We start from the raw sequence: 19,589 nt of genomic DNA, 5'->3' as shown, positions 1-19,589 counted from the left end.
GAGGGATGGTTGAAAATATAGCCCAATTACTGTGTTAATGTGTCTTAAGTGTTTTAGTTTTCTTTTATGTGTTTGTCTTTGTTATGTGTTTTTCTTTGCGTCATAGTTAGAGTCTAGGGTAGGATAGAGTCGGTCAGGGGATTAACCAGGCTAGAATTCGACTTACTTCTTTTTGTTTGTTCTTCACGCTTGAGGACAAGCATGTGGTAAGTGTGAGCAGTTTGATAAGTCGTATTCTAGGCCTCGGTTACTGGTCAGTATGATGTGCATAATTTGATTATATCTGCAAAACAGTTGCTCAAAGTGTGCAGGTTGAGTGTTCTAGCCAGTAGGCAAAGCTTCAAATACTTCAGGTGAAAAGGGCGTCACGTACTGACCAGTATACATGCAAAAATGGCTCGAGATGGAGGATAGCTGGGACTGATCAACCACAATTAAGGGCAAAGAAGTCATCTCGCCATAAGGTTTTACCCTAAAATCAAGGGTAAGCCTCCCTATAAAAGGAAGCCACATGGAGAGAGAATATCATCAATTCGAAGATTATCATCCAATTCTTAGGTAGAATTCTCTCGGTAGTTCAGTCCTTCAGCCTAGTCTAGAGCCTCATTCCTCGCCACAACCATGATCACCTGAGTTCCAAAAGCCTCCGGAGTTCCAGACGTTCTTCATCCAGTCAGCAAGATCGTAGTTAGAAAGTTCCATCGCCCGGCGTAGCAAAACACTTTTTATTCCGCTTTCGTAGTTTAAATTACTTGTTTTCTTTTACGCTGGATCTTTAATACTTTTGAATTTCGCTGCTTGGAAGTACTTTGTTTGAAGATCCGAACATGTTTTATGCTATGAAGTTGTTTTGTGATTAGTTCGCTTCGCTGATTTCTTTTCCTTCTGCCTAGTTAGCTTAGATCTAGTGTTTCTGGTTGTTTTGAGTATCGAATCGTGTGTTTCCAGTTTCGCAGTTTATTTCTTCGAGCTAGCATAATCTGTTTACTGTTTAATTGCGTAGAGTTTGTTTCATGCAAGGTGTAGTTATGTGTTTCATATATTCGTTTATGTTGACCAGTAGGCGGAATTTCAGTTTCGGTGTTCGATCTTAGATTTGGAATTTTTAATGGTAGACCTGGAATCGTGAGTTGGTAAACTGTGTTTAAATGGTGTTGAATCTGGTTTACTTGTTATCTGATTTTAGTTTGTGTTTGTTGAAGAAGATGATGTCCATATCAAGTGTTGGGGACCACTTGTTTCTTTAAAAATGCTTTTTGCTTTTCATCCTTCACTTTTAATTATACCCCACAGACCTGTCAGCCTAGTCACCACAACTACCACTACCTTCTGATATTCTGTTTAGCCCAAATTAGAAACCTAGTACTTTTCGAATATTTCTTGTTTTCACCATGTCCACGTACACAGCTGCATATCAGAATCCTCTCACACCTCCTAGCCAGTAGGATACCACCTTCATTTTCTTGCCTAGGTAGAGACTCAACCCAAGCGTGGTAACTAACCAAACCTTTCCAGAATATCACCACAATTCCCAAAACGCATTCATCTCTGTGGGATTCGACCCCTACCTTCACTATACTACTCAGTAAAAGAGGGTTGAGGAATTATTGATACCAGGTTTTAGGCTTGGCGGGGGATTGTTTATCCTGATTAGTAGGATACACCCTTTGCTTGAACGACACCTACGCAAACTTGCGCTTTCATGCTGCTAACAAGATCAAGCTATCCCATAAATCCTGTGTGAACTTCTGAATATCGTAGTTTCTTAGGATTATTGCCCCCACAGAGCAGGTGGTGATAATATTAGAAAAAAGCTTCATAAATTGTAGACCAATTGATGGAGACCATATACGTTGAGTTCGTAATTATAGCTTAGATATTTTGGTTATGGTTTTTATTTTACTATCCATAGCCTTGAGGCAGATTAAGGCTTGATTAAATTCCGTTGGTATTTAATATGCTGGATAATTAAATCTTTTATTCATAATTGGTATCTTCCTTTAGGAAAGTAATGTTCTAGAATCTTATTCTTATTCATGTCTACTATAAGATATATCTAAAATAATTAGGTTATTTAATTCTTATTAAGACATGAAAAATTAAATTCAAATTATTTTCATGTTCAAGATTAGGAAGAGAAATTTTATTATTTAATAAATTCATACATATCTATCATGTTTAGGATTCTAGATATATAAATATTAGGAAACTATTAAATTATTCTTGTCTATATCATCTAGGAATAAAATAATATTATTTATTTCCATATATATAGATAATAATAAAAATATTCCTAAAATCTATGGAAATCTTCCATAAAGATTTTATTACCATTAAATAATAATATTATATTGATTTCTTTTAATTAAAAATTAAATAATCATTAAAATAATCTTTCATCGTTATCTCATAGCACGAGGTTTGCACGTACGATGAACGACGAAGATTCGACGAGTTCGTCGTCGGACCACGACGCGTCGACCATGACCACGTCTCGGCCAGCGGCTCGCGCACATGGTGCTGCTGCTCTCGGCCTACGCAGTCGCGTCGGGTGGCACGTCACCCGTGGCAGCATCTCGGCCAGCCGCGCCGTCGGGTGTCGTGAGCGTCTCGGCCAGGTGCGCGCACGGTGGCTCACCTCCTCTCAACCGCCTGTCTCGACACATCCGAGACACGATGCTCCCTCTCTAGTGGCACACGTCACGCGACTAGGCGTGCACGTTTCGCCCAGTGGTTCGGAACTTTGTCTCGGTCCTTCCGCCTAGGGTTTGGGCTCTCGGCATCTCGGTGTCTCGGCGGGTTCTCGGTTGAACCGCTGTACCACGCCAGCCTCGGTGTCGACCTTGGTGCTGGCGCCGCCTAGGGTTCAGTCTCGGTCGGCGGTGCGTACGAGCCCTTGCTCGTCTGCTTGTCACCCCGTGATCGTGAACCATTGGCTCCCACTCAATCGACAACCCTAATCCCGATCACGTATGGTGCGATCCGTCTCGACACGAGCGCCGACGGATCGCACGTCTCGTCTGATAAAAAAATTCAAGTTGTTTGATTCGGCAGTTCTCGTTCAACATGCATGATCATGAAGCTCGATTCAATGAAACATCACAAGTGTAAATAAAGATAATTTAAGCAACAGAAAGGTACTATATTAAAATCATGTTTTTGCAAAACCAATATTTATTTATTAATCCTGTAGTAATCGAAGGCTGATTCAACTCGAGCTCCTTTTGTTTTGTAGTATTGGAAGTACTCTTCTAACATGAAATCTCTATAAACTGTAGGCTTCTCTTTGGTGATCAGCTCTTTGATCGGACCAAATGGCTTCCCTGCTGCTCGGATGCTCGGAGTGGAGAAGGTTGCCGTGGAGATCCTCAGCCGCGCCAACTGGGACAACACTCTGTGCTCCACGCTTATGAACTCGTCGTTGCTAAGAATCTGCAAATGATAATTATAATTACGTAATCAAACAATAATTATTCATGTTGCCAGGGTGTAATTAAGTGAACCTGCATGAGATCACTGAAGTTGGCAATGTGGGCCCCAGGAACGGGTGTTACATCGACCCATTGGTTGTCGCGAATCATCCTGGATGAGCAAGGTGAGGAAAGTGGTGTCGGAATGCTTTGGGGCTCCTAAGGTCTTGTGAGGCTCGGGACAAGCCGGGTAATACAAGCATGAAATGGACAGGCTTTTCGTGCACTCCATTTTCGATAAGTAATCACTCGGAAGCCTTAAGGCCTCTGAGAACAACTACGCCATTAGTTCCCTCGCCTCAATTATGTACTTCACATACTCCGTTTCCTTACTGCAAATCGAAACAAATTAAGACAGATGATAAATCTCCTGAAATACTAATCTGTTACAAACTATTCATGTGAACTCATCTCAACAAATTAGTCTGTTAGAATAGAAAGCTTATTTGGGCTATAAACTCCTCACCAGTTGCTTTTACAATAGATGTGGGATATTGAGTCTGTAATAGTATACCTGCAGGCTGAAGGAATTTCATTAGGGTCAAGATGATTGTTAGTGTAAACAACATTCTAAACATCCCTCCAACAAGCAGGATCGCCTTTCTGCGCGGCGAGCTTGCTGTTCCACTTCACTAGCTTGCTCCTCTCGTATGTGGGAGCTCGTGGAATCTCTTTATAGATTCCAACATGGCTTTCATTGTTTCCAACGGAACGCCATGGTTGATGATGCGGAAGAATCCCCATTCTCTGGCAGCCTTACCGATCGCCTCCACCACTTCCCCCCGCCTTGCTCCCCCACTCTCCGCCCAGTCAGGTCTATCACGGGCAGCTCCACTGCTGTACCCTTGGCTGTCGGGTAACGGTCTATGACCTCCTGTGGATGCACGAAAAGACGGGGAATCTCCTTCACTCCCGCATCCACCAGACCCTTCACTTCCTTTTTTTTTCGTCGAATTCCTTAACTTCTTTCACCCAATCGAAATCTACGTTGCTAATGAAGGGGTTGCTAGCGGAAGCGTGCGTTCTCACGGATCACACAAAACTTTTCTATTTAGCAGATTATTCAGACAAACTCTATTCGAGTAATTATCACATGTATCATGCTCGCAACTTGAATTATACACATGCTTTAGCACAAAATATCCCTGAAACATGCGTACTACGGAGTTAGCTAATTTACCTCATTGATTGATTTGAGAATCGAAGATGGCTTGCGTGTTCTCTACGTGAAGATCTTGAGAACTCGACCTCGGATCTTCTGACTGTTGTCCCGGACTGTAGACTGATATTTGTGTGGGCAAATCTCACCAGTGTACTAGGACTTAAATAACGAAGACAGAAACCTGCTCACGTAAGGAGAACAATTTTCGAATCTCTCTCTAGATGGAGAGGGACGAACATTATGATTAGGAAAAAGTGTATTTTCTGTCTCCTTTATTCTCCTATTTATATTAAGTCACATATTGGGCCCAGTCAGGGATCTAAGGAAGAATTTGGACATGGCCTCACCCAATTAGCTTTTTACTAATTAAATTGAACCCACAATTTAATACAAGCTTATACTGGAATATTACAGGCAGCCACTACAGAAGTAATATTGCACTGCCTTTCCAAATCCGAAATTACAAGTATTCCGGGTTTCCTTTTGTGTGTGTAATTCATTTCCCGTGCTTAAGATAGAAACATCCATTAATTAATCAATGTCTGCTATGGACTTAATTAATTAACATATTTTAATCTCCAAGAGTAGACTTAGCAAGAAACTCTTATTTATTATTCATAGAGTAATAAAACTCCAACTAGCTAGGCTTCGAATAATAAAACCTTGTTTCGAGCTCCTCTTGTGGATGTTATCAAACGAGACTCTCCTCGCGCAGGATTCAACATAATTGCAATCCTAGCACCGCCAGATAATGATCACCACTACCCAATATACCAGGATCGTTGGGTGACGAAAAACCCGCACCTTTGGTAAGTCAAAGTAGTAGATACTCAATATCGTATACTCAATGCTAATGTACATTGATTAAGAAATTAATTATCAAGACCTCGTCTTTCAGTAGATAGCATAAAGACTCGTATTGCTGTTAGATCTATTCAGTGCTATACCACACCAACGTCATCTTATTTCAATAAGGCTTAGAAATAGTCGGACTGACATTGCAACCTTTCACGATAGGTAGTCTAGGCCTATCTAGGTTGTGAAATTATTATTTTTCTTTGTTCAGGACTAACCGCATACCTTAAATTGAGCGCAGCCCACAACCGGTCTACTAAAACAAAAACTTAGACTTTGTTATGTTCGCTTGTACATTTAAATATGCAATAAACATCCATTAAATATAAAACATAACAACATCATGATAAAAATAATCTGTTGCATTCATTGGAAAATAATAATTAGAGTTTTACAGTATTCAATCACTCGAAAGGTAATTTGTAGTATACAAACCCTAACAGCTAACACCCACCATTTTCCAAATCGGAAAATGAAGATAATTGAATTATTGTGTACTAATATGTATGGTTGAGTAGTGTAGAGTTGATGAATTGTCATAAGATATAACCAACTATTTATAGTAGACTATGCATTAAATTATAACTCAATATTTTGCATTTGTAAATTTTTTATTCATTAAGCTATACTATTACCCTATGTCCCACAATAACAGTCACATTTAATATGAACACAAGTTTTAAGAAATGTAAACAATAGTAGTTGAAAAAATTAGTAGATTATGAGGTCTATTTTTTTATATTGGTTTTATAGTAGGATGTGACTGAAGTATGTTAGTTGAACGTGATACCTACTTACTATTTATGGTAAAAGTGAAATGTGACTTTTATTGTGGGACAGAGGAGTATGATTCATTGGCTTGGAGCAATTAGAATCTCTACCCGCTAATTTATTTAATGGAATTATTAAAATTTTCCAATTAATTTAATAGATTAATATTATATTAATTTATTTATTAGTACTATTATGAACATTTATTTTCCAATACTAGACTACTGGCCCGAATCTAATATTTTCATAAAGATCTGCGCCACAATATTTTTACAACTAATTTGATTTTGTTCTTATAAAATCTGCTTCACAATCTTCCCTTGTTACGTAACTCTTACAGCTATCTAATTTATTTGTCAAGATCATCTGCGCCACTTATTTTATTTATAATATCTTGTCCTTTGATTTCTCTATGTGAGTGTAGAAAAATGGATTAATATAATAAACTCTGTCACCGAAGCAAATAAAAGTTAATTAAATAGTGACAATAAGGATTTTGTAACTCACATTAGTTATTGATTTCTCTTTGTGAGTGTAGAAAAATGGATTAATATAATAAACTCTGTCACCGAAGCAAAGAAAAGTTAATTAAATAGTGACAATAAGGATTTTGTAACTCACATTAGTTATTGATCGTTTTTTAAAAAAATTGAGCTGAAGTCTAACTTGGCTGGCTATGTGAGACATTATTTATCTGCCACCACTCCAGTCACATGCAATTTTAAAATATTGGTGAGTAGATTTCTATATGATTCAAGTGATAATGATAAATTAATTGTCTATTATTTGTTATGGAGATTTACAGAGAATGTGAACAATCGGATTTTCTGAAAGGCATGAAACACTTTCAGATCAAATCAATTTGACAGTTCTACTAATGTTTGATTGGATACAATTCAGGTTTCGAAGATATTCGTACGTTGATTCTGTGAGTCCTTTTTTCGAACCAGAAATGATCTATAAGAAGGAGGTTGAAGATGAAACGTTGCACCCCTTCCTTTCATAACTGTAAAATAACAGTTTTGGCGGGTTTTAAATATTGTAATTCGGTCCTTCAATTATCGGAAAATACATTTCCGGATGAAGATTTATGTATAGCAACTTTAATGGAAATAAAATATTTCCAAGCTGACTTGGGGCTCTGCCCCTTGGACCCCGCTCTCGGGGGCGCTTCCCCCGAACCCCCGTCCAATCATAACGAATTCAAACAAGTGTACACTCTGCACTTCCAACTTATTTGATGTCTCATTATGATCATATTGATCAATCAAGTTAATCCAATTACACTAAAATATCCAACATTATTGTGTGCCAATAAGGATTATTGTACATTAAAAAGGAAAAAAAAAACAACTTTCGTATAATATCATGGTCCCGATGATGATATCTCGAGTCCAAAAGATAAATAAGGATTGGTTCCTCTCTCCACTACTAAAAAGTTACTCTTCCCTCCGTCCCACAAAGATTGTTTCACTGTAACCATACACAAATTTTAAAAAATATAATAAAAAGTGAGTTGTAAAAGTTAGTGGAATGTGAGTCTTACTTTATATATTAATTTTATAATAAAATGTGAATATGAATGAATTAGTGGAATATGATGTCCACTACTCAAAATAGTAAAAAATTAAATAAGACAAATTTTGTGAGACAGACGGAAATAGAAAAATGAGACAATCTTTATGGGATGGAGAGAGTATTTTATTATTTTGAGTTGCACATAATTTAAAGAATTATTTATTTATTTTTATATTTTTATATATGAATCTTACCTTCTACTAATATTTATACATTCACCATTCATAAAACTAATAGTATAGAAAATGAGTTTCACTCTCACTTTATTTTACTTTTTGATTTTTCTTCATAGAATCAAGTAATGATTTTTAAATTCAGATAGAGGTAAAAATGACTTTGTAAATGGTGGACGAAAGGAGTATTACACGTTACGATGAGAATCAATTTTTATTGCGCGTTAGATTTTTTAATCACGATATTGTATTTTTTATTAGCATTACGAATGAATGAGAAGTACGCTTTACGCTGCATTAATTAAAACTGGTTTATGCATAACAAATTTACTCGACAATTCACTGAGTTGAATCAAATATTAAAACAAAGATTTATAGGAAAAAGAAAAAAAATATGCTATATAATTCCAAAAATATAAATACATTTTCTTGTCCATATATTGTGGGTACATACAATATGACTACATCACGAGTCCACACTATATATAATGCTGGTAGTTTCTTTCTTTATGTGGAATAACGTGGTTATTTAAATAACATATTTTATTTCACGAGTCCATATATGTGGACTAATGTGGCTGAAAGTGATCACTAATCACGCTTATTAAAATAACAAATTTTATTTCACCAACAATTTTTCCATGTCCACGTTTAACTTAATGTTGAAACCAAATGGTTAAACCGTGATCAAATGAATAAGTTGCTAGAGGGAATGGGTTTGAAATCCACGAACTAAAGAATTATCATAGTGGTAACCCAACCATGATGACTGGAGATCCCAAGAACTTGGTTCAAAGGGACAACTAAGCTATGATAGTTCATGAGAAACACTCAACTATATCTATTCCCTAGAGAATAATAGAGTGTTGTAAAACTTGCCTAGTGGTGAGGCTAAGTCTATGACTTTTAATGACTCCTAAGGATCTCGAGGAGATTGAGTTCTCAAGTGTGAAGTGAGGCCGCTTCAAATAACACACTTATGAATCCAAAGTGGTGTCCAAGGCCGAAAAGGACACAAAACGTGAGAATGGATGAGGTTGAGGCGTTTAAGCGTTAACACCATTGTCTCGTTGCACGTCATGCTGGATTAGTTCAAAGCATCGCGCTACTAAGCCGCCTGTATATCCGATAGTGTCAACTGTGGAGGGTTCAAAGCCAACAACTACCTATCCTTATGCTTATATACATCTCGAGGATTGAGTTTGTGTCTGCATGCATATGCATCTGGCTATTTCCACTCATGTGGGGGATTGTTGGAATCTTGATTTTAAGATGTCCAGTCAACGAAGTTTGACCAATAATAAATGTGATGAGACATTCAATTCGAGGAAATTAAATGATATAGCGTCGATCTACGTTCCGCGCAGATGACCGTAGTATACTCACTTTCTCAAATCCGATTCCCGGTGAGTGAGAAATATTGGGTTAAAGTTAGTCACATTGTAGCTTTGATAAAGCTATGGAATGAAAGCCTAGGGAGTAATTAACTAGTGTTAATTATCCCACATAGGAGATGAGACACATCTTTAAATGTGTATTTATTAAGTTACTTATTACTCTTAGTAATTATCGTGGACTAAGATGGGTGAAAGAGCCCACACGCGCGCCGAGCCGCGCCCGCGCCCGTGCCCTTGGTCTTGGTCTTGGTCTTGGTCTTGGACTTGGACTTGGACTTGGACTTGGACTTGGTCTTTGCGTGGTTCTTGGGCTTGTCCCTGGATCCAGACTTAATGTTTTGGACCACCTCAATTTTGGGCAGCAGCCTGATCAACTTGACATGCTGCGCCTTGATCAGCAGCCTGATCAACCCGGCCTGCTGCGCCTTGAGCGATGGCTTGATCAGTGTCTTGTTCAAGTCGCTTCACGAAGTCCACATGTGACGGTTGAACTAGGGCATGTACAACGTCTAAATTCAACGTCGACAACTCCAGCTTTCAAACTCGTAACGGCCGACGGTTACTGCCCCGCCATAATGAGCCATGACAACAGCCATCAAGGCTGAGTTGACCCCTGCAGTGTACTAGGCCTATAAATAGGCTAGCCATTCCATGCATCTCTAGATAACATTCACAAAGCACCTTGCATCATAAGCTCTCTTCCTGTCCTGCATTGTTTTTCTGTCGAAAGCTCTACCCTCTCCTCCATCCAGTTCGCCGGAGCTCTGTTGATTGTGGTGCTGCTTTACCAGAGACGTAGCCGTTTTATCTTTGGGGACGACACGCTAAACAGAGAGCACTACCGGGGCGTATCTTGTCTTGCGGAAAGAGGCCTCCTCGACTCGGCTAAGTATTATTTCCAGTTTACAGTTTCGATTTAATTGTAATTTTCAGTTTTAGTTCTTCCTTCTTGGGTTGTATTACGCCCGTTATTGTTTATCTCTTTTAATTCCAGCAACCGTGTTCCCAACAATATATTATATATATACTCCTTCAGTCCCATATTAGTCGCACTTTTCATTTTAGATTGTAAATTTTATTAAAATAACAAATTTTATTTCCAACACTTTTTCCATGTCTACATTTAACCTAATGTTGAAATATATTATATATATACTCTTTCAGTCCATATTAGTCGCACTTTTCATTTTAGGCTGTAAATTTGAGATGAATTGAACACTTAACTAACATAAATATATTAATTAAATACTTTAAATCTTACTTAGAATAGAAATAGTGTAAGTAATTTTGGTTGAGCCGAAATAGAAAAATGCAAATAACATGAGACAGAGAGAGTAATGGAAAAGAAGGATGGAAAAATTGAAGAAAAGGAAAACATTAAATTAAATTGTGTTAAGTGATTATATACATGTCGAAAGTCGAATGTAATTGATTTTTTGTATGCGTAGCTTGAAAGTGTTATTTAATTCTATTATGATGCATAAACTATTATATAAGGTTAAATAATGTTGTTCGATCAGGGACCACTGATCTAAGTCTAAGTGCTACTACACCATTAACAAATTTAATTATTCTATCTTACTATCTAGATGACCAATAAATTGAGATTTTAGATTTTTTGTATAAGTATGAAAAGGCTGAAATCGCTCTAAAATCGGTGAGCAAAGGAACCAAAGTTCAGAACATACAAATTAGTCCAATAAAAGAAGAAAAAATACCTCAAATCAAAACAAGTAAGCTAAGCAAAGGATAACCTCGAGAGACCTAAGAAAAGCATCCTCCAAGCAAAACAAGGAAACCAAAAACTAAACAAATATCAATCAAAACCACCCTACAAAAACTAACCAGGAAGTAGTGCGAGCTACATTGCACCTTTATGTATACTAGAGTTGCTTCTTTGATTATGCTCCGTCCATCTTCTAGCTTTAAGCAAGTCCTCACACATTTAGCCCGGTGAAAAAGAAAATTCCGGACACCACCCTTTAGTCCATGCTTCAAGCCTCCAAAGAATGAGTCTCTTCTTAGTTTCCCAGCTTGGTTCCAATTTTTTGAAAGACAACTTTAATTCTGAGCCACAAAATAAAACGTGAACTGAACCGCCGGTCCAGGCGGTAAACCGCCAGTTTCGGCCGAATTTGAAATTTCAAATATTTTTTTTATTTGTTCTAATTTTACTCCTATAAATACCCCACTTCCCACTCATTTTTACTCACCCCATTCTTGTGTTAACAAGGATTTCATTCTCAATCTCTATTTCTCTATTCTCCCCTCATTCTCTCTAATTGCTCAAGTTGTTTACTAGTTACTAGTTTACTAGTTACTACTTACTACTATATTTGTTGTTGTGCTCGTAATTTACCACTTATTCCATACTCCATATTCAATCCATACTACTTTCATTTATCGCTATGTCTTCTTTTCGTGGTGGACCGGGACGTGGTGATCAGAGCAAGGGAATTGCCTAAGATCAAAGTACTAGTCGTCCCTCAAAATCAAGGCGACCTAGTCGTCGAGAAGTTATGAAAGAGGTTTCCCGAGTGACCGGCTGAACGCATGCAAGTAAGTAATGAAAAATTATTTTTACAATTCATAATTTCATAAGATAGAGTTTTTTAATTTTTTTGTGTTCCTAATTAAACTTCATAGGATGGTCATGCTACTCGCTGAAATGCATCAAGGTGGGGGCGGGGGCGGGGGTGGTGGTTCCCAACAAAATGACGAGTACGACGTGTCTATATCGTCGGACTCGTACAACAACGATGATAGATCTCATTCTCGTATTCCGTCTAGCACCGGCGGAAATGAGGAGATGCCTCTCCCCTCCACCCACTAACACGACAAAAGCTTTGAAATCTGATATTTTTGTCAAACACTACAAGAAGGTCCCGGTGGTGATTCCAAGTTCTCATGATCCGCACTCTCAAGAAGAGACATCGGCGTTTTATCTGTATTGCAACTATTGTGATAAAGTCTACAAATTCTCGAGTGGTGGGGGATGTGGCACCCTCCGTCGCTATTTGGTGACAAAGCATCCGGTAGAATGCGGCACTACCTCTACCCAAACCCAACTAAACTTCCAACACGGTGGCTCGGGGTTCGTCAGGTACGCCTCTTTTTAAATATGATCAAATTTTTTTTTCTGATGTTACGACTAGATGGGCGGCAATGAAGCATTTTCCTTTTAACTTTATGATGACAAAAAATTTGATGTTACTATGCAAAATGGTTTAAACGTAGCTATCAAAACAATAGGGCGAATGATCGTTCAACGATCTACCGTTAGGCAATGTTTAGAGAAAAAGGTTGAATTATCACGTTATTTAATTAATTTGGGCCACAAAGTGAACATTTGCTCAGATGTGTGGACTGATCGTTTTAACCGGCATTAATACATGGGCATTACGGTTCACTTTGTGGACAATAGTTGGACTTTAAACAAGTGTTTAATAGGTTTTAGAGAATTTGAAACTCCACACACTGCACCCAAAATTGCTTCTTTGATTATGCAAGTTTTGAATGAGTTTCAATTATGCAACAAGATATTTTCTATTGGTTTTGATAATGCAAGTGCTAACACCGCAAGTATTAGCGATTTGATTGCGGCTTGTGCTCCGGTAATTGGAGGTAAGTATTTTCATCAAAGATGCATATGTCATATTTTAAATTTATGTGTACAAGATGCGCTTGAATTATGGCAAAAGCATATTAGTCCTATTAGAACTACAGTTAGATTAATCCATCAAAAGCCGACTATTGGCAAAGCATGGAAGAAATATTGCCATCAAAAGAATGTTAGATATACGAATTTTACTATGGACGTGTCTCATAGATGGAATTCGACATATGATTGTCTTAATTCTACTTTGACGCATAAAGATTCTTTATGTGATTTTTATAGAACCTATCCCGTTCATGATTTATATCTTTCACATAGTTGTTGGGAACATAGCGTGGCTTTATTTAAATTGTTCAACTATTTCAAAAATGCTACTGTTGAATTATTGGGTGTTTATTACTGCACTGTTGTTCTTGTTTTAGAGCATTGCATGTATATATCACTTGGTTTTAAAACTGCAATGAAAAATGTTTCCTCTTCACCTGAATTAATGTGTGTTTTATATTATATGATTGAAAAATGGCTTATGATTGAAAAATGGCTTAAGTATTTCAGTGAGTTTCCAACCGTGTTTTTTATTGCAAAGGTATTGGATCCAAAATGGAAATTAGCCGGTACCTCTAGGATTTTAGATTTTTATTATAACAATTTGAGTTCTATTGATCTTGGCCCCCTTCAAGCAATCAAATCTGATACCAGTGACGAATTTGGAGTAGACCTCTCAGAAACATTTCAAATAACCCTCCCGGACCGGTCCATTATCCAACAAACCCTCGAGTTTAACTTGCGCTCTCTCTACACCGAATATGAAACCAAATATAACACTACCCACCAAGTCAGAAGATCCCCCCTCCTCCACAACATAACTATGGCTTCGCATTTCAAGCCGATCATGATGAACCCGATGCGCAATCCCATATAGCTGACCTATACAGCTACAGCACCAGCGGTAGGTCCTCAGGTATGGTGAGTGAATTAGATTTATATTTCGAGTCACTTTTTTCCTTTGGTGATGAAGGTCCTACTCCTCCCTCCCAAATCGACGTCCTCGATTGGTGGGGAACCCACGAGAAAGATTTTCCCATCCTTGCGTCAATGGCTGAAGGTTTGTGCCCGCGAGTGCTCGCTAAGAGATGACTCAGGAGCGGAGTGAGCAAGTGTGCACAGAGAAAGTTAATGCAGATGCTCGGTCAAGACTCCGTGCTTCTTAAATCCACTGGATCACTAGGTCCGGGAACTCAAAGAACACAGAGTGTTTCTGTCGTTGGACACACTCGACTCCCCTTCAACAATTAAATCCCTCAACCCCAAATACTATGGATTAGTATAGGGAAGCAAGGTCGATCCCACGAAGATGGATTCGTGAAGTAGTGCTAGAGACTCTGGAAACAAGCGGCTGCTGCCACGCAAAGGATTGAGAATTTTACCTAACTCTAGTCCTAGGCACGAAATGTAAATGCTAGACCTAGGAAACTGTAAACACACTGACAGCAAACATCGTCATGATCGCGAGGTATTAAAATCACTTCCTAGACCGTGTAAACGATTCACAAATTAAGACTAGACAGAGAGAATAAAAGCAGTGGGGACCACGACTCCAAATATAGCAAGTACGGTAAAAGCTGCAAACATCCAACTCATGCCCTGACTAACAACGACATGCATTTCCTTAACCGACTTAAGTACGTAAATGGAGAAAACAGAGCACGTACCTAGATTCAAGCAGAATATAGAAATCAGGACGCCAGAAACTTGCTATGAATCGGAAAACTAGGCGAAGCGAAATGAAAACACGTAAACTAGGCATGAAATTAAATCAACACTGCTCAGATTCACGTCGAGTGCTCAATCCACTCCGGATCCAAGCCACCCGAACTCAACAACCATCAAAATCAACTCCATAATTCCGATTCTTACAGATCTTCTCCGATCAACTCCGAATTCCAACAATCACAGACAATCCTACAAAATCAGCAAGACAAAACCCCGATTCATCCACAAACAAACTCCATTCTCCCAAATCCAACCACGAACCTGCAATAATCCGCGAAAACAACCAACTCCAACAATTCCAACTCCAGAATTCAAGTAAACACAATCAACAAACAGAAATCAACACAATCAACATAAGCGAAAACGAAACTTGCATTAAGATAAGAGAAATATTCAGCAAAGTACGAAAACGGAAATTAAATTGTTTCTTTGCCCCAGAGAAGGACGGTGTTACAACCCAATCGAGAACGTGAGAAAGCTAGATGTGAACCCTAGGTGCGTCACCCTGAATCTCCCCTAAAAAAGAACCCAAGTGTGTGAAAAGTGAACTGAGTTACAAGCTGTTAGCGAGGCCTCCAACCGAGAAAGTCCCTCCAGCTTGCATGCTTCTTCCTTTTATAGATGCGGACATAGCCTTCTAGAGTCTTCGTAGAAATCCCTATTCTACCCTTCAACTCCGAGGCTTCCTCCGTCAAGCAATTTTCTTCATAATGTCCACTCTTTCGCCAGTTTCCTAGGACCATGCAAGCGTCCTCTTCCTTTCCTGGATCTAGCGAAAACCTTCACACACCTGGCTTTAAACATGCGTTAGACCCAGCGTTTTCATGAAATAAAATCCCTAGACCGATGCATGAAATTAGCCTTATCAAACTGCTCACACTTAAACCATGTTTGTCCTCAAGTATGAAAGACAAGAAAAGAAATAAGGCGAATTTCAATGCGCGGTCCCCAAGTACGACTCTACAAAACAAAAAAACAGATTCCTAGACCTAGACAACTAACAGACTCAAAAAAGAAAACATCACAAAAACAAAAAAACAACAAACATAACATATATTCATGAACTAGTTTCAACTTTTAGGCGACCGTCCCCACAAGCTTAAGTTCAATCCGACCGTCTGTAGTCTTCAAATCCTCCCCCTTCCTTCTTCTATCTAAACGGTCTGTCAGTTCGTCAAGATACCCTTTTGATTTCCCAGCGGTTAGGTTCGCTCGATCACTCATTCCTCACCAGGGATGTTAGGATCAACACGCTCCACAGTTAAAGTTATACCACTGATGCGTTGCGTTATGAGAGTTTCCCCTTTCTATCATCTCCTTCCCCCCTTTTTTTTTTCCTGGGTCAGGTAATATTTTCTTCCTGCCCTTAGGTAATTAATCTTCTTTTTACTCTTTTTATTTCCCCTGGACTTCGTCCAGCTTATACCTCCGTTTTCTTTCCCCCCCTTTGTTTTTTTTTCAATATATATATATATATTTCAATATACTCCTCCCCTGGACTTCGTCCAGCTTATACCTCATGTTCTGGACTTCGTCCAGCTTATACCTTCGTAACCCATTTTTTCTCCTTCATACTCTACTCCCTAAGCATCAAGTGGTAGCCCATTTTACATGTTAGCACAAAAGGTGTTTAGGCTTACAACTCACTCTTATAGTAGGGTTGCATAGCTAGGTTATCTAAGGCTTTTTCCATCATCCTAACTTCATTCAGACAGCTTTTAGTTTATTAAGGAAGAAGGTGTCAAAGTTGACATGCATTCTCTCTTTAATCGCTCTCACTAAGGGAAACTTGCCTTATTATCTTGCTAGCTCATGCGAAACACACATCCTAAAGACTCTAAAACAAAAAAACAGACACCATACTTACTCCCCCCCCCCGCCCTCTTCACTCAAGCTTGTCCCCAAGCTATCCTAGTGAAGGGGGAAAAGGAAGTAAGAGCAGCAGACAGAAACATGAAACAAAAACAAACAAGGTGCACAAACAAAACAAACTTCTCACACTTAGACCGAACATCGGGCTAAGTGGGAGAAGGTACATCATACAAAACCAAGACATGCAAGACAAAACAACCCCTTCTCACACTTAGACCAAAAATCGGGCTAAGTGTAGGAGGGTATAGCACATATATACAAAACAAAGCATGCTGGCACATAAAAACACAAACGCAAGAAAAACGAAAAGTAAAAAAAACAGAAAAGTAAAGGTTACTTGGTTTGGGAGATTAATTCGGGGTCTGGCCCCCTCGGGAGCCAGACTTGGGCGGCACGGCCTGTTGGGTCTCTTTAGCTTTCTTTCTTGCCGGTGATTCCCGCTTCTCTGTCCTCTCTTCTGTCTGTCCGGGTACGGTCTTCTTCAGGGTCATGGATTTGGGGATTGATTTCACAATCACGGGCTTGCTGGTAGACGGGGCGGTTAGAGGTTTTGTCGGCTGAGAAAGCTTTTGAAGAGATAAACTTCCCTGCCCCGGCTTTTAAACCATTTTGCCATCGTCATCATTAGTGCGACGGCCTCCGTCATCTTCTAAGTATACTTGGCCGATGTAGCCACTAGATCGGAAACACGTCCTTTAAGGGCCACGATCTCTTCCCTAACTTGCCCAACTTCCATCCGCATGTTGTGTACTTCCGTTCTTACTCCCGTGACCTCCTTCCGTACTCTCTCACTTTCAGCACTGACCTTTCCTTTGCCCCGTAGGGCCACGATCTTTTCTCTCACCATTTTAATTTCGGATCTCATCCATCCGACTTCCTTCCTCATTACTTCCACTTCCACGACTGACTGTCTGGCTCCATACACATCAGCAACTTCCTTCACTCCCGCTACCTCTTGCTCTTGTTTGATCTGGGCTTCCGACTTACCAACTTCATAGAAACATACGTCCTTCCCGTGCGTGATTAGAAACCCCTTGTTAAAGAAGTAATCCATGTTGAAAACTTCTGGGGGTAGACACATCTTCACTTCTCGGCAGGACTTGTGGATTTTCATAATCACATTCCGCTGTAGATACGCCCCAAGAAGATGGCATGTGTATAGATGCCGGGAAGGGTTGGCAGTTACTTGGTGGAAGGCTTGAGCTAACCAGTAACCCAAGTGGACACGCACTCCCGTGGCCATGCACCAGGTGAAGTACAAGTCGGGGGTCGTCAATGCGTTGTTGGCCGTGCCCATCAGATTGTAGCTAATGAAGGTTTGGGCGAACCTCAGGACCCTGTCTTCAACATGGTGAGCCTTCAAAAAGCTAGTTTTAAATTGACCCACCCTCGGGTGAGTCAAGAATTCCCATGCGCTCTGCCCTTTGAAGCCCGGTGTGAACTTTGGTGGGCCAACCATTCTCTCGTTCCATAATCCTTCGTCATCTTCTGTACGCGTCAGCAGACCCATTCGTAAAGTCCACTCACGGATTCTCATCACATGCTCTTCATTGAAAAGCCGGAAGTTGATGGAATCGGCATCCAAGTCAGTGGTGGACTTAAACCAAAAAGTCGAGAAAAATTCCCAGGCCAAGTCTATCGGAACCTCAAGGGTGCTATGTTTTAGCAACCAGTCAAAGCCGATTGCCTCTATATACCCCCAAAATTCATCGTTGCTCGAGATCTCCTTTAGTTCCGCCGATCATACATCTTCCCAGACTTAGCAACCTTTCCTAAACCACTCTTCTCCGTGTATATTGCTGTGCGTTTTGGATCCGCGAACTTCCTCATCTCGTTCAGCAGCTTTCTAGTAATCCAGATTTCTTTCGGCTCAAAGTTGAGCTCCATCTCTTGTTCTTCGTCGGAGTCACTGGACTCAGCAGCGTACGGTACCTTAGCAGGTGGAGTGAGAGAGTGTTCAACGGTCTTTCCTTTTGCTTTCTTGGTCGAGGAAGAAGCAATCTGTTTTCCTTTCCTCTTTCTATCCACCTCCTGGCGGCGCTCCTCCTTGTCACTCTCCTCATCGTTAAGACTAGGAGAGATTACCTGCTCAGGGGCTGCAGTCTCTAGACCCAGCGACCCTTCTTCCGTCTGCTGGACGGTTTCATCTATCTCATCAAGTAGGCTCCGGCGAGCTTGCCTCCTTGCTTCCCTTGCGTTAACCGGTGAATCGGTCCCTTCGGGGACATCAGTCAGGTCCACTATCAAATTCATCCCGTCGCCGACGGGTTCCTGTACATTTCCAAAGACGAGGGCTTCTCCCTCTTCACGCAGTAAAGGGGTTGCCCCAGTGATGTAAATAGGAGTTTCTATCCCCTCCAAACCATCTCTAACGTGGGCTTTGGCACCCACCGCTTGTACAGGGGTTTCCCCCTTACTAACGTTTTCTTGGGCGTCATCGCCCTTTGGAACATCATCACCAACAACAGGGATTTCCCCCTTAACAAACTGCTCCAAAACAGGGGTTTCCCCCTCTGTACGACTATCAGTAACAGCAGAAAGATCCACCCTCATATTCAGGTAGGGATTCTCTCTCAACAAAATCCACAGCGGCAAACACAGGATTCACCCCTTCAGAAACGTCAACCACGTTACCTTTTACCTCTAAAACTGGGATTTCCCCCTCAGTGACAGAACCTAACCTGGGTTCACTTACGACCAACAATTCCAACCCCGCGGTCAGATCTTCTTCTTCTTCACGAGTTTCCGCGGCGGTGGTTTCTTGAACGGCAGTAGTGATTTCTGGAACTGCCTCCGGCTCAGCGGTGGCTTCTTGAACTGTCTCTGGTGGCGGTGTGGCGGATGTTGAAACGGCTGGTACGGATTTCCCCATCATAGATGCGAACATGGCGAACGCCTCCATAGCTTTTTCTGGCCCCCTAA

The 19,589-nt window shown here is 40.1% G+C and overlaps 1 pseudogene; it reads right to left on the bottom strand.

Annotated features, from left to right (window-relative positions):
• Positions 1–3,121: 3,121 nt before the first annotated feature.
• Positions 3,122–18,177, bottom strand: LOC121764118 (annotated as a pseudogene).
• Positions 18,178–19,589: the final 1,412 nt, after the last annotated feature.

This window comes from Salvia splendens, chromosome 14 (assembly GCF_004379255.2).
Source record: "Salvia splendens isolate huo1 chromosome 14, SspV2, whole genome shotgun sequence".
Classification (NCBI taxonomy): domain Eukaryota; kingdom Viridiplantae; phylum Streptophyta; class Magnoliopsida; order Lamiales; family Lamiaceae; genus Salvia; species Salvia splendens.
This window is presented reverse-complemented; position numbering and strand designations above follow the sequence as displayed.